Source organism: Aulostomus chinensis, chromosome 17, assembly GCF_037954235.1.
Source record: "Aulostomus chinensis isolate RoL2024-O1b breed Wild chromosome 17, RoL_Achi_v1.0, whole genome shotgun sequence".
NCBI classification, from domain to species: Eukaryota; Metazoa; Chordata; class Actinopteri; order Syngnathiformes; family Aulostomidae; genus Aulostomus; species Aulostomus chinensis.
This window is the reverse complement of record NC_141336.1, coordinates 21,534,482-21,550,399: the sequence shown is the minus strand read 5'-3', so window position 1 is coordinate 21,550,399 and position 15,918 is coordinate 21,534,482. Positions and strand designations below refer to the sequence as shown.

At 41.7% G+C, this 15,918-nt stretch overlaps 1 protein-coding gene across 2 annotated transcripts in view; it reads left to right on the top strand.

Annotated features, from left to right (window-relative positions):
- Positions 1 to 15,918, top strand: part of nkx2.2a (NK2 homeobox 2a) — a 69,193-nt gene that overhangs the window by 31,609 nt on the left and 21,666 nt on the right. The gene's annotated exons all lie outside the window — the stretch shown is intronic.

Genomic DNA, 15,918 nt, shown 5'->3' with positions numbered 1-15,918 from the left:
CTGGATGAGACTACTATTTTATATAAAGTCAATATTTGTAGCCACTGATTTATTTTAATAGTGATTTTCCTTCATAAACGTCTACATGTGATTAATTGTCCTAATAATTAGTGAGCGTGTGTGATTTTTGTCAGACGTGGACACCGTGATCACGTGATCACGGGAGCATCAGCGCAAAGGTGGACTCGCTCTCCGGGAGTCTGAGGGCTTTATTAGCCAGAGTTGGAGCATCAAACGCTGGACGGGTCTCGTGTAATCGATACGTCTGGAGGTCGCGGCGCTGCCAGACTGGCGGATCCCCGGATTCCTCAGACCTGCGTGATCTCAGCGTGTTCCCCAGCTTTCCTCTGCGAGTTTAGAAGCGATCGTTTATGTGCTCGCAAAACGTTACCCGTAAAAATCTTAACAGTCGACCCAATGGTAACAAGGTGCAGTGTACTCATCCCCCATACCCCCACCCCCTCCAACCCCTCCTTCCATGCACCTCCACCTCATCCCGGCCAAATCAGGGTCCACATCTGGGAGCAGGACACATGGAAAACATCAGGGTGGGTCAGAGGAGCGAAGTCTGGATGCTGCTGGACAAGATCAACCGAGATTTTGGTGACTTTATTCTTTAAATAATCCTTCCTCGGTGGGATTATATCACTTGCATAATCCCTGCAGGCTGCTCTCTCTCTCTCTCTCTCTCTCTCTCTCTCTCTCTCTCTCTCTCTCTCTCTGTCTCTCTCTCTCCTACCGCTGCTGTTATGGATTAATTACATTTCTTTAACGATTGTGGTTAAATTCCTGCTCAGTAGTTTCCAGTCTCAGGCTCTCCTCCGGTCTCGAGGTCCCGCTCTGTAGTCCTCCTCGCGCGGCCGGCAGGACTCCCCTCGTCTGGACAACAGAGGAACTGCAGGGTTTGCAGGTCTTCAGAGTGTCGTGGGTTGATGTTCAGATTCTCGTCGGCTCCCCCGCTGGTTGCACGTTTTAATCTCACAAAAAAATACCATTTATCCTGCTTCATCGTGGCCCTGGAAACAGATCCTGATTCATTCTTTATTGTCCTCATATTTGTCTCAGCAAATTAATTTTTTCGGAGTATCAAAAGGATATTTTGCACATCTATGTTTTATTATTTTTCTGTCCGTGTTGATTTATATAGTAAATTGAGTACCATCGTATGAGTTGTCGGGTTTTTTTTGTTGTTTTTTTTTTGTTTTTACCAAAACAATTCATACGAATCATTTCACATCAATCTGTTACGTGTCGAATATGTTGGCCTGGAATCCTGCTCATTTGGGTATAAAGATAAACACCCAAAAAAATTGTATTTGCTTCGAGGGGGTTTTCCTTCGTTTTTTTCTTTTGTTTTTTATTATTCTTATTTTTTTTCTAATTTCGGTTGGTGAATTTTGAGCGATTGATGGATTATTGATGGATTAATGGTGAAACCTGTTGTGGGTTTTTATTTCTAAACCTCAGGTGGTTTCAATGATATCCACAAAAAAACAAAAAACAAAAGTGCGCGGCTTTGCAGGTTGAATACAAATTGTGACCCAAGTCGAAGGTCTGGTTTCTATCCACCGGATTTTTTTGATTTTTTTTTTTTTTTGGTGAAAATTCTTTTCTTTTTTTTCTGTGCCTTTTTATATGATAAACGCACGAAGGTGTGCAGGTATAAAATAACGCATTCAATGGTGAAGGAAAAGGGCCCATAAAAAGAATCTCCAGGCAGACTCTGCTGTCGTTGGGGCGGTTATGAATTCTGCTTTGCAAACGTCTTTTTGAATTTTTTCATGTGTGACAAAACAAAAGCACCTTTGAACGGCTCCCCCTCAATCGCAAGGGATTCAGAGTGTGTTCATAAAATCTACCCACATAAATACATAAAGCGAAAACAAAAAACACTAAATATTCTCCTTTTTAAAATTGTCGTTTTCATGACTGCACTATATATATATATATATATATATATATATATATATATATATATATATATATATATATTTCTTTTTTTTCTTTCCCTGTTTAGCCTGATCTGTAGTTTCATCTGGACTGACGTGGTCATAATGAGGACTACAAAAACCTGGGGTCAAATTTCTGGGAGTAGAAACGATTAAGTTTTTGTATCACACCGATGAAGTGGACATCCTGGTTTGATTACAAGTGTAATTAGATAATTAAATTGTTGGAGTCGCCACCTGGGCGACTCATATTTGTGACAGATTTCTCCGGTTCAGGCGCAGATCATCACAAAGACACCAGGGTTGATTTGAGTGTCGGTATTTGTGGCGCAGAACAGTGCGCCTCATGAGCCTCCTGGAATACTTCAATTTAAAAGTGATAATCCTGCGCTCACGAGCCGGCCACAGTTCTTCACCATGTCGCAGAAAGGTGCCAGAGGCCAGCAGGTCTCGTTTGAGCCCTCGCTCCTCACCAGTGCTCCTGTGTTACGCTGAACTACTTTTTCCCTCTCCCTTAAATGGGATTTGATTCCTCTTTTTTTAAACTTTTTTATTTTTTGATTGTGTGTTCAGTTGCGCGTATAAGAAATCGAACGATGCTTAAATAGAAGGGCCCTTTAGATCAGACACGAGTAAAGTCATCCGATCAGCACCTGACGCCCGCAAGGTGCAACGACACCCCCCCCACACACACACACACACACACACGCAGACCCCCCCCCCCCCATCAGTAAATATTGATGTTGGTTTTAAGTGTCCTCAAAGGATTCACTCACTTCCTCCAGAGGGCTTTTGTTTTTAGACCAATTGCAAGTTCTATTAATCTTGGTGTGTGTGTGTGTGTGTGTGTGTGTGTGTGTCTCTCAGATACAAATACACTTTGTCATATTTATATAAACATAAAACATGATATTGTGGCTATACATAGATATCTATAGATATATATGTGTGTGTATGTATATATATATATATATATAAATATATATATAAATAGATAGATATGGATGTATATATTTTTATATATACTTATTTTTATCTATATGTAGATATATATATATATATCTATATTTATAGATATCTATAGCTATAGAAATATCTATAGATTTATAATGATAGGTCTATAGAGACAGATATTGTCAATGTCTTCACTTACCAACACCCTTTCAAATGTGGATTCTTTTTTTCTTTTTTGTGACTGGAAATGTACTTTTTTGGGTTGAGTTGAAGGGGAAACTGGCTAATTGGCTTGGCTAATGGGGATTAATTATGTCAGTGGGGGCCCTCTCAATGATACCAATGCAAACAGGCGTGCTTGTGAACCTAACCTTGGAGTGAGAAAACATTGCAGCTGTGATGCACAAAGCTTCAATTAGGGCAAATGGTGTGCAGCCCTGAGGCGTCACACTGTGCAACACCGTCTGAAGTTGAAAGTGTATTTGTAGGTTTGAGTATTTGTTCATGGTCTACATTTTGTAAAAGAGCCTTTTGTTTGTGTGTGTGCGTGTGTGAGAGATCTCACTTCATGGGCAACACGAGGTTGTACCTTTTTAAAACAAAGGGTGAAATCCCGTTGCTCTTGGTATCGCCATGACAACACCCTTACAGCTGTAGAGGGGGTGAAATCTTAACATGGAAGCTGCTGCCGTCCCTTCATGTTTTCTCTGCTGCCAACACATTTAACACCCGAACATTTACAGCAGCCGTGTTAAACTAAATATATTAAACCTTAACGTGCCCCGTTCAGTTTAATGGTGAATTCACCCTTGATGCTGGGAATCAATGTTCATCCTGTTAAGAAGCAACCAAGCCCAGCCTGTAAAGATCCACGCACCGATTCCTCAGTGGCGCAGCCCCCTCCTCTGAAGGCCTGCTATCTGATCTAGAGGTGGTGATGTGAAGTTTCTTTGTGCGCCTGCTGGTGAGGTTCTGCTAAATTGAGGCTTGGGAGACAGCGTGCTCAGTTCTTTTATAGCCACAAGACCCACTCTGGGCTGTCGAACACGCCTAATGAGGGCGTGCAGCGGTGCCATGTGAGACATGCCAGCTTTTACCAGGCTGGGTAATTGCCTGTGACCTTCAATAAACACGTCTCATGTGTCTTCGTGTCCCGAGCTTATATGTCTAATTGTTACAGGAGGGTAGATCTGGAATATACGCGCTTTTGGGAGAAAAAAGTAAAGGGCAAATAATCAAACCTGCGCTGAATTTTGTGGCAGACTGAATCTAATTTTCAGAGTATTTGTTTGTTTTTATATGTAGTTGCATGAAGAAAATGACCTTAACAGAACATACTGTGACCACATCTCAAAGATGATTTCACGTTAATGCCATTAAAATGTTTTAACAAGGCATCTCTCTGTTACTTACCCGTTACATAAGTATGCCATTCAACAAAAACTGCTCCATCTGGATGGCTGTTTTCAGTTTGTTTCAATTTATACCGTTGGCTCTCCTTGGGAATCCATAACAACTTTGTTGTGTGTTGGGGACCAGTCTGGTTTTGATTTAAGGTGGAAACATATCAGGAAAATACTAAGAATAAAGTTTTTCTCTCTGTTGCTGTGATAAAGAAATGAGGAAAATAAGCCCTAATTCAAATCTGAGTGCAGACCTCAGTCCTGGTATTTACAAGATGATTACTAATTGATCATCTTGTAAATAAATAAACGTGATTTTTCTGATTTCTAAAAGTGTCTTTCCCCAGGAGATCAGTTGCTCTCAAACTTCGTTCGGTGCTGTAATCATGTTGACCTCTAAGCGCTCTTCCTTACCGTAAACAAACATTCGTCATCGTGCACCGAGGAGGGGTTTCTTTGAATCGTGCTCGTGGTTGTTCAGGGGAAGCGATGGTGCAGGAATGAGCCCTCAAACCCAGAAGTCAGAAATGTGCGGTTCCCTCGACACAAAGTCAGTCCGTTGTTTTTTGTTTTTTTGGGGGGGGTCGTAAATACCTGAAATAAAGTCAGTGGTTCAGAGATGTTTTTTAAGTTGAGTGAGGTGACACGTGTCAGGAAATACCGCACTTGTTGTGAATTTTGAAGTTGCTTAAAAGCAGCGGTTGCCAACAAGTGACTAAACGAGACTACAGGGGTTGTCGCAGACTTTGTGGTGACCTCATTCATCTGCTGTGTTGTTGAATCTCTAACCAATGGATTCACGCTTGAAGAATTGTAAGTGGTTTAAATTAAAGTGGGGGGGGGGGCATGGCTCAGAGGTGGAGTGGCTGTCTAGCGACTGAAGGGTTGCCGGTTCGATCCTCACTTTACCCGGTGGCCTTGGGGACTGGTGACCCATCAAGGGTGAACCCCGCCTCACGCCCAATGTCAGCTAGGATAGGCTCCACCCCCCAACCCTTGACAGATAAGCAGTAGGAAAGGATGGGTGAATAAATTAAAGTGGCTATCATTTGTGAAGAGTCCCTACAGAACAAAATGTGTAAGTTTCATTAACTTGAATGAATCCGATGAGGAGGTCCCACTGGCTCCTCGTCGAGGGAACCCATGACGATGCTGCACTCTCCTGTGGTTTCACAGTCCGTAGTTACAGATTCTGCAAAAATAAAAATCTGGACTCTCTGGCTAATCCAGAAGTACATCAACAACAGACTGAAGAGACGCTGCCGTCCTTTCAAACGTACCATACTTTCTTCTCGGAAAACATGCGTCTTTTGTGCGTGCTGAGGAAATTACTGACTAGGTGTCGTGAAAGTTACTCCAAAGTTTGCAATCTCAACGTAGTCGACCCTCTTTTCTCATCAAATTGAAATGAGGCCACTCAGGAAGCCTGAAACATGTTTTGTTTCCATTTGATAATTTTTTGATTGCTCGAGAATGGTTTGTTTTTGTCTTCATTTATAAGGACCAGGACCATAATGTCGTTTTCCATAACGGCTCCAAAACTGACAAAGAAGCTCTCAACAGATATAGAATATTCACCCAAATATAAAGAGAGAGCTTACTGAGCAGAGAGGGATTTTGTGAAAATATAAAAGACTTCTGATGCATGTCAAACTACAGTAAATTGCGTAACTTTCCCCTTTTTTTTTTCCTGCTCTAAAAGTAACCCACACACTTGCTCAACCCAACCAAAGCAACACATTTTTGCAAGCGTGACGCCCCTAGATTCATTTTTACTGTTTCAGTTTGAGTCCAAACAAATTTTCCAGAGCTTTAACGGTTGCGAATTTATGTGTGAATTTATTTTTGTGTTGTCAAGGGTTTGAAACTACGACACCGGCTGTTTGAGCTCAGCTGGGGGGGGGTGGGGGGGGGTGGGATAAGGAAGAAAACTTGTATGAAATTTCGATTTCAGTGTGACTGAGCTTTTGCAACGTGCTATCATTAGCACTTGATGTTGCAGCCAGTCTGTAGAGCCAGAGAGCCTTGCTCGGCATTATCATGGTTACTTGTTGTTTGGTGGTGGAACTTTGCAAGGCTGAGTCTGTTGTCAATTAGGAGGAGGAACCTTAATTCCTTTTGGAGCACTTGAGACTCCATCCAGGGCTGCTGCTGATTCATGCTTGTCCTGCTTGGATATCAGCCCAGCGAGTTAGAAACAATGGGTCACATGTGGATCCTGACATAAACCTTGTACTTCCAATTCATAATTCTGCTGTAATGTTTATGATTAACTTCTAGCTTTGAACTTTACTTTTTCTAAATCTCATTCGCAGTGTTAGTCTCTCACATAAAACCTCACTTGGCCTTCAATTAAACTTTGACACCTGTAGTGATAATTTTTCCTTCAATGACCCTTTTTTGAATCCAGTTGTGTTTTGTGAATGTTTTTTTTTTATGGCATCTACAGTGTAATTCTCTGCTTCTAAGTTTAAGAATGCCAGATCCATTATGGAAAAGTCTGGAAAGGGCCATTCAAGGCCTTCTTTCGGAGGCAGTGTGATATTGTTTTCCGCCAAACCAGAAATCAAGGCCTTGGACAAGCCTTTTTTATGTCAGGGATAGGGGTGCTGTATTTTCTCTGACAGTTGCGCCTTTTAAGATTAATGGACTTATGAAAACCGTGTGTCTTCTTCCAAAAACCCCAAGCTCAATATCAGTCAATGTTACCAGCATGATCGTGCCGTCCTGACAAAGAACTCCATGAGACGGATTGAATATTGATGTCACAACACAGGAGAATCAGGATCAGTGTTTGCGTGTGTGTCTGTGTTTGCACAGGACTCGGAGGGCTGGTAGCCATACTGGATTTAATTTCTTACTTCTGAGACCCAAAAAAAAAAAAACCAAAACACGCCAGCTAACTAATTCAATGCTGCTTTTACACAAAGACTTTCATATTTGCAAAGTTACAAAATTATACCTTTTTATTCAACAAAGAGAATTCAGTGATTAGCCCGATGGAGAAAAAGCTTGTGATTCTTTATCAGTGCTGTGACCTTCCTGAACCAGATGCTCATAAATACGTTCCCTTGTTTCTCCCCTTGTGTGGTTGCCAGTTGGGCCGAGAAGTGGGTTTGTTTTGGGTGTCCTCAGTATATTCCAACCAAAGCCATGCTTTCTCATAAGGGGGCTGTGCAGACGTTCTCAAATGCATATGTATTCCCGCTTGTGGTCTTCTGTCACGGTGGTGTTCTGTTGAAAGCTGCATAGCCCGGGTCCAGTGTCTGCATAATGGACACTTGTTTGTCCCAGCAGCGCTGGATTAATTAACAGGACGTGTCTCCTGTTCTGTACGCGTCCAGATTCAACAGTGTAACCCTGAAAACCGACTGTTAACTGAGCGCTTCAGCCTGAGCCGACTGATGTCTCAACCCACATGATTATTTTTTGGTCAAATCTGGACACGTTGCCTTCCAGCTCTCAAAACACACATCTGTGTTTTACAGTTTGCACATATTTCAGAAATCCCTCATTTCTCTCATCACTGTTCCTTTTTTTAGTAAGAATAAGTTCATGCCTTTTAAAAGCTAATTAAGTGGCATTAATGAATCCCATGTATTGAGCACAATTCAGGCTTACACTCTTTAACCTACAGCAAAGGTATGGGGGAGCTGAGCTCACTCATGCTGGTGGTGAAATGTCTGACATGTTTGCGCTGAGTAGGGACAGACAGGCCTGCAACCAAGCCTGGACTTGCTGGCCAAGAAAAAGCCCCCTCATAGCTCCCCGGTTTTCCTTAGTATGTCCCTTCCTGAATGAACACACATGTCTGACTTTGCTTATTGGGTCCACGATAATTAACAAGTGTGTTAAAATATATTTATGTTTGTATAAATTCTATATATATATATATACACGTGAAAATGTGCTGTCTGTTGTTTGTACAGTCACTTTCTGTACTCGTGAGGACGCTCCAGCGAGGCAGGTAGTATTGTGTGTGTATTGGAGGGAGAATAGAGAAGGAGGTCAAACTGAAAGCGCGTGTCATTACAGTACAGTCATAAACATGAGAGATTAGACTCCACCAAGAACTGAACATATTTCAATACATGCCTCCTGCTTTGGTCAGAAAACGCCTTTGCAGTATATGTACATGTTGAAGTTCTCTGACGAGTCCATTCGGAAGTACCAACTACCTTCTCTAGGTTTGCGTCACTTCAGTGCTGCTTTAGCGCCATCTACCTGCGTCGGTGATCCTGATTTGTTCCAGCTGTATTGGGAATTGATCAAATTCAAGGTAACAAGCAGGGTCAGTCTGGTGCCTGATACTTCTAATACGTGATTGAAGGATATGATTTATGATCTATGGGCTCAGAAATAAAGCAAACCGTTTTTGTGGGTCTTTCGTTGTTAACAAAACAATTATGTAATCCTGCTTTTAATCCACGTGATGTCGACATCAGTATAAGCTTATCCAATATTCACAAAATATCCAAAGCTGTGCGTTGGTAGCAGCGAGCATCATTGCTCTTCTAGATTTGTTTGATATATTGTGCAAAACTAGTGAATTATTGTTTGAGATATCAGAACATTTTAATAATCTCACAGACACCAGAGCCCAAGGTCTTCGATATCAGTGAATCAAATGCGTTAAAGTTGTCGTGATGAGAGGAAAAATGAAAAATAACATGCAGCGTACGGGGCACCCTAACAATCAGGGTTTCCTGGCACTGAATTCTGTGTTTTGCGTTCTGTCTTTTGCATTCCCTTGGAATAGTTTTGCCCTCTCATGATCAAACGTCAGCTCTATTTTCAAAGTTCCACCTCTGGAGATGTCTGAAGCCTCTCCAGGATCGTAATCAGGTTCATCTTTTCTTACTCGTCGACCATCCTCCCTTCATTTAGAATACGTCCATCTGTCCCTGAGCAGTTGTCCCGAGTAACTCGTCAGTAACACCACTGACAGATGTCTGCTCTCCCCTGGAAGGAACTCTTGAAGGATTCGGTTTTTTGTTGTTGTTGTTTTTTTAATTTCATTTGTTTGTTACATAATCAAGCCCATGACAGTCGTGTTATAGCTGCCGTCTGAATGTCCAGTTCAGACTGCGAACGTGTTCATGCTAGTGCTGCATCAGAAGGCTTATAGTTCGTTTTAGCTCAAATTAAAGTGTTTGTGGATTACTGAAATGAATGAAGGGGTGTGTGTGTGTGTGTGTGTGTGTGTGTGTGTGTGTGTGAGTGTGAGTGACAGAGAGAGAGAGAGAGAGAGAGAGAGAGAGAGAGAGCGAGTGTTAGCTGCAGCTAAATATAAATAGCTGGCTTTTCCTGCATTCTGGAGTCACGACCCAAGATACCCATTTGTGACTCTTGAAAAGAAAAATAAAGAATCACTTTAAGTATGTAGTACTTCAGTAATACTGTCCTAACCCTGTCTCAGTGTTTTTAATGCTTGAACCGAATTAGATGTACACACCTTCTATCCTACTAATGACTACAATTAACATGGCGGTGATAACAAAAATGAAAATGGCTACTCAGTGTACTGATAACATCTGAAGCTTTATTACTTTTGGCAAGACTTACAAGCAAAATCATGACTCGTGGTATTACTCAGCTTTTATAAAGATGATGTATGGCTGAGCCCAGCGTGTGATTACATTCTGTGCTGGACCGTCTTATAAAAGTGTAAAATAAAAACCCAGAAGTGCTCAGTGTTGGAGGGTTGCTGTGTTATAAAAGGTCGAGGAGTTTTCCAACATCCGGTTTAATAGGACGGCGTTCCGAGCCACGAGTGAATTTCGCAACTTACGGAAATTATTCTGCCACCGCTGCTCTAAGACTTTCTTTTCATTAACTCATTACACCAAGACGATTTTCCCCAGATGATGAATGAAGTGTCATTTTATGCTGCTCCATGTTACGTTAAAAGCTTATCACGGCCGATATTCCTGTGGAAAGTCTGAAGGGGTGGAAACTTGTTGTCAACAAGTGTGTTGATAAATCAAAGCCTCTAATTCATGGTACAATTATCTCAAAGGAGAATCTTTTGTGGAGGTTTTAAAGTGAGCCCATATGCTGCAGACCACAACCTGCTGCCACATCTCCAAAACATTTACAGAGATGGAACTCTGCACTCGAGTGTTTTCCCCTACAGAAACCCATGTCTCAGATGGACCTCCTGTCCAAGACAGAGAAACAATTACAACATCAAATAGAAAGAGTGTGGCACACTTCCCAGGATCAGAGGGCTGAGTCTTTCCTTGGCAGCGAGCAGGGATTCTGCCTGAGAGCTCCTTCACTCAAACCAAGGCAAGGAGTTCCCCAGGACTTAGGTGGATGAGGCCAGTTATTGACTGAAAACGTGGGAATTCCACTTCTTTGTCATTGAAACTATAATTATTGAATAACTTATGGATATATTCCGTCTCCCCCAATTGATTCATTTTTACTTTAGCTTGCCAGATTCCTGACTTCTCTTCCCTAAAGGGAACATTACAAGTGCCTGAATTCAAGCATCGGTCCATCTAAAACCACGTTGTTCCTCAAGAAGTGATAGTGAGTCACTGGTGAAAATGAGAAATGCCTCTATTATTTCTCCCCGGAGCACTTCACATAACGACAGCTGCAGCTGGAAGAGACCCACACCTATAGAACCTGGAGCAGCGCGACTTAACTAGATCTCTCTGCAGAACTCTTCCCTCAGCAGTACTGAGACACTGCAGCAGCTCAGCACGGCCGCCTTACCCGACTTAACGTGTGTCCACAAGCACATTCCTTCAGTTACTACCCAAAGCTGGTGACCAAGCGCTCAAGAACTTGGCATTTCTGTGTTTTTCTCAGTAGGAGTGGGGCTGGAATGAGCTCTTTAACCAGTAAAAGATTGTTGAACCTCTGATTCCTTTGTCAGTAAGTCAGTGGGTTGTGGCTTAAATGTCTGAAGTACAGTAAAGTCCGTGGTTAACAGAACCTCGAGATAACTTAATGTTTTCTACTGGTCAGTAAATGCCACATTTTTGAATATCAAAGCTTCTAAATGTCTTTAAAAAGACCATCGGTAGCAAATGGCTAAACGCATCGGCAGGCTGTTGAGGTCATTAAATGTGATGTGACTTTAGCGTTTCATCTCTGATGATTTCATTGACACTTGTATGGAGGCGGTGTTCATTTGTGACAGCACCTCGTGTGAATGTGTACTTGATGATAATTATTGATCACACTCTTATGTTCGTGGCGGCGGAGGGAACCTACTGTGATACTAACTCCCCGGTCGGCTTTCAAAAACAGAAATAGGAAGAATTGTTTTTTTCCCAGTCATTTCCAGTGCTATATTACGCTAACCATCACACGTATTTTTTAGGAGAAAAATCTTACGAGATGACTTGAGACTCTTCGAGGAAGTGTTCAACCTCCAGAAAACAGGAAAAGCAAGCTTGGCTTAATCTTCTGACGAGGCTGGCAGAGCTGTTCTTATTGTCAACAAACTTCTAAGTCAACTATGTGATGGTCCATCACCCCGAAGCGTTTGCCTTCCCTGCCCTCTACTGCAGATGTTAGTCTGTAAAATGTACTGTACTTCTGCACTTGCTTTGTCTCTATTGTCTGGTGCCAGTAGTACGTTTGCCACGGACTATTAAGACCAGCACGCTCAGACGCTTCTGCGTGCCACTGAAGGAGGGAGCTAATATAAACTACAGGGCAGGTGCTGCTTGCGAGTTCTCATATTTACGTTATTAAGTTATAATAAGTAATATTTCTGCAATAAAAAAAACGAGCTATGTTTTGTACGTTAGCCGAGTTTAGCGCTCACAGTGTCTCAGATGATCCCAGCCATGTTGAAACGCTGAGTCAGTAGTTAGTCGTTTTAATCCGTAGGTTTTTAATTTGATTGGCCGTCAGTGTCGTATCGTATCTCCTGAACAGCCAGAATTTGCTCCAGCAAGCACAGAAGTCTACCACAGCTGGATTCATGGAATAATTAATAAGGTCAGGTCCACATATAGCAAAAACCTCCATGTACTTATGTATTTAAACCATTTCTAACATTGTCTTTGAAAATGCAACAATTTGAAATACTGACATTCATACAAAGCAGTACAAATATTTGTTTCTAAATGTATAATACGTCACTTTTTAAATACGTTAATTTACGTGTATATTATATAAACCATATGTACATGCAAAATATATGATGTATCTCACTGAACCATCAGCTATATATACACACACTCACTGTAGTTGATCACATTATGGTGGCTGTATATAGTTGCAGTATATAAATTACACATACATGCAACAGAAACAGTTGAGCAAATACTGTCTGTCGTATCTATCTATAAAAACTTGTAGTAGTGACATGATGTATGTCAAAGGCAGCATGTACAAAATATGTCTGCGTATTGGACTTGTAGAAATACACAGACAGTGTGTTGTATGTACAGTATCAGCACTTCTAGGTGATATGTACAACATACGTTACGCATGCATGTTATCAATGCAAAGGCTTGAATGTCAGCAGATTCCCCACACTCAGTCTGAACAGTTGCGCCTTCGGCCGACCTGCTTTATTGTTATTGGCAAACTTTTCTCAAGCATGTTGACAGGAGCCAGTGTTGCTACCGTCCATGACCCAGGAAGCAGTACTCTTGTTGATTTTAATCTGAAGTACAGGGAGGAGCTAAGGTATTGACTCATGGCTGGAAATATGAGTTCTACTCAAAGAGTACCATCTGATCCCCCCCCCCCCCCCCCCCCCCCCAGAACTTCAGCTCAACCCCCAACCCTGTACCACTTTACTGTATTGTGTGTTGACACTGGGGATACTGGTGTCAGTTGTGTTTCTTCAGCAGTGCCGCGACCTGTCAACAAAAAAGCAAACCGTCTGAAAGTGATACTCGCCTTTCAGAGGCCGCTTGACTCGACCAAGCGAGACGATATTAGCATTCTGGAGCTAAAATGTTTGAGTTAGAGCTAAAAATGGATTTGTCACTGTCTCCTTGTTTTTAAATAATTCACTCCAAGCTGTTCTCTGGCCTCTTTCTCTTCTTCTTCCTTGAGCCAAGACAAGTGCAAGCAAGTCCTGGAGGACAGGTTTGATGGGCTCCTTTTAATAGTTTTCTACACACACACACACACCCACACACACACACACACACACACACACACACACCATGAAGATAGACGATAAAAAATTCCCCCTTTGCAAATTAAGTGGATTTGATTTTTTTTGTCCAAAATACTTTTATCAATTTCATTGTACATTTAGTCACCTTAATATTTAACAGAGAAACTCAAGAGGGATTTGAACGCAGGAATTAACACTGCATTTTGGCACACACGCACAACCCGCCACTTCTTTCTTTGCTGCGTAGCACTCTGGGTCATATCAAGTTCTCAGGCAGATTGCTGACATAGTGATAGCATCGACAAGATGGTGCGAAGTGATGACAAGCGTGCAGAATCAGCCTGTCTAACAAGGCAGAGGACATGGGTGATTGGGAAAAACGTAGTTTGTTAGTCATGCCAAGGAGCCGAGGGTTAGTTACCTACACGAAGGAGGTTGTGTTTCCGTTGCTGTCTGTAAGTTAGTTTGTCTGTAATCAGTCTGTAACGGCACAATACTCATTGTTTTCACGAAACTGGGTGGAGCACCGCGCCAGAAAACACAACTGGTCGGAAACAATCATTCGGCTGAATTTCTCAGGAAATATGATGTGGACCTCTTGTGGGAAATAAAAAAAAAAAAAAAAAAAATCCAGGAAATACACACGACAAATATTTTCACTTCCTGAAGTTTTGTTTCTGGGGGATGATGATGATAATAATGATGATGATGATGAATGGGTTTTAAAGAAAAATGACCTCATATTTCGAATTGAAATGACTGATTTGAACTCATTGCGGTCGGCTATCAGGTCTCCATCATTTAAACAAGACAAAACCAAACCGGTATATTTGTTCAGCTCCTTGTAGACCTTTCAGGTTTGCTGGTGTCACTCCACATATTTGTGTATGTTCTCTCAGATCACTTTGTGAACTTATTTTAACTCGGGTTTTTTGTTGTTGTTTTTTTTTCATTTTAAACATGAACTACAAGCTTTGACACATCGGACCAATCACACTTCATGTTTAAAGTCTCTCAGTGATTTGTCGAGTTTACAGAAAACACAATTTTGCAGTAACGTGAGAGGACCAAGTTTGGATGTGATACTCTAGGTTTGTGGTTTCTGTAATGAAGTAGAAACTTTACAGTAATAGATTTACATGATTGATAGGTCGAGAGGAGGGTTGTTGTTGTTTTTTAGCCACCTTGGATCAAAACTATGAAGAGCACGTGTGTGAATATGCTTTAGAAGGACTTTGAGCCTCTTCTTCTTTTTCCCTTCACACACACACGCGCGCACACACACACACACACACACACACAGATGGTGCAGCATTAGCGAGAGCACGAGTGCGCTCTGTCGCCAGGCTGACGGAACCGAGACCTCGGAGTGAACTGTGTCTTATTCTTGGGAGTTTACATATAAACACCTTCAACATGCAGGTGGAAATATGGGCCAGTAGTTGTAAATAAATATTCCAGACCTGGAGTTCAGGACGTTTTGCAAACAGTGGAATTTTTTTGGACAAACTTGGGCTTGAATGACTTCGAACACTGAATCATCATGACTTTTGTACTTCGATGATTAAAATATTTCTGCTCCAATCACAATGGGAATTTTCGAATGTATCTCAGCGATAAAATGGAAAACAAAATTAAACTCTGAAGTTGATTTCAGCCTTGTTGTTCAACCGTGGCGTACATTCCTGAGCGTCTTGCCCTACCTGGTGCAAACACGCCACCATCAGGACTAACTTGGACATTGCTCACTTGACTGTTCACCTGGAAAAGCCAGTCACCTTGTTAGACTCTCTCGAACACTCTGACCCGGACCTGTCAGGGATGAAATCATCGGGGGGGAGGAAGAAAATGACATGAAGCATTTTAATTCAACCAGATTTTAAAGCTATGTGTGAATCTCTGAGAGGGGAAAAAAAATCAGCATCAGGAAACAGAAAATATTTTTGAGAAGTGATGGTGACATTTTCCTGAACTTTTGATTCGTAAAATGTGATTTCAAGCGATGAACTGGGACCAAAAAAAAAAAACCTCTCATGTGGGCTTGGACTTTTAAAAATTCAGTGCAAAGGGACAGTCAAACTACACATTTAATCTGTTGCCCACTAGATGGCAGCATAGGCTCACAGAAATAAACATGTAACTGCAACGAAAGAGAGTTTCATATTGGTTCCTTGTTGTCTCATTTCCTTTTTTTCAAATTGTTTTTCACGGGGGAAATGAAAAGAACCTTCCCAATCCAAGGTGGGTTTGGATAATTTGGTCAAACGGGGTTTTAAATGTTCTGACAAACCCAACACAGGAACTTTTACAGGGAAGGCTGCTCAGTGTGTGAGGTTACCAGAGGGTGGCAGTCTTTACCCATGATTCTTAGAGGTTTATCATCCATCATCATCATCATCACCTGTTCATAGGAGGAAAAACTCCAAATATCAAACACCTGATTTTCTATTTTAATTGCCTCTTGATATTGATAACTTTGCCAGGTGACACCTTCTATCATCCAGAATGT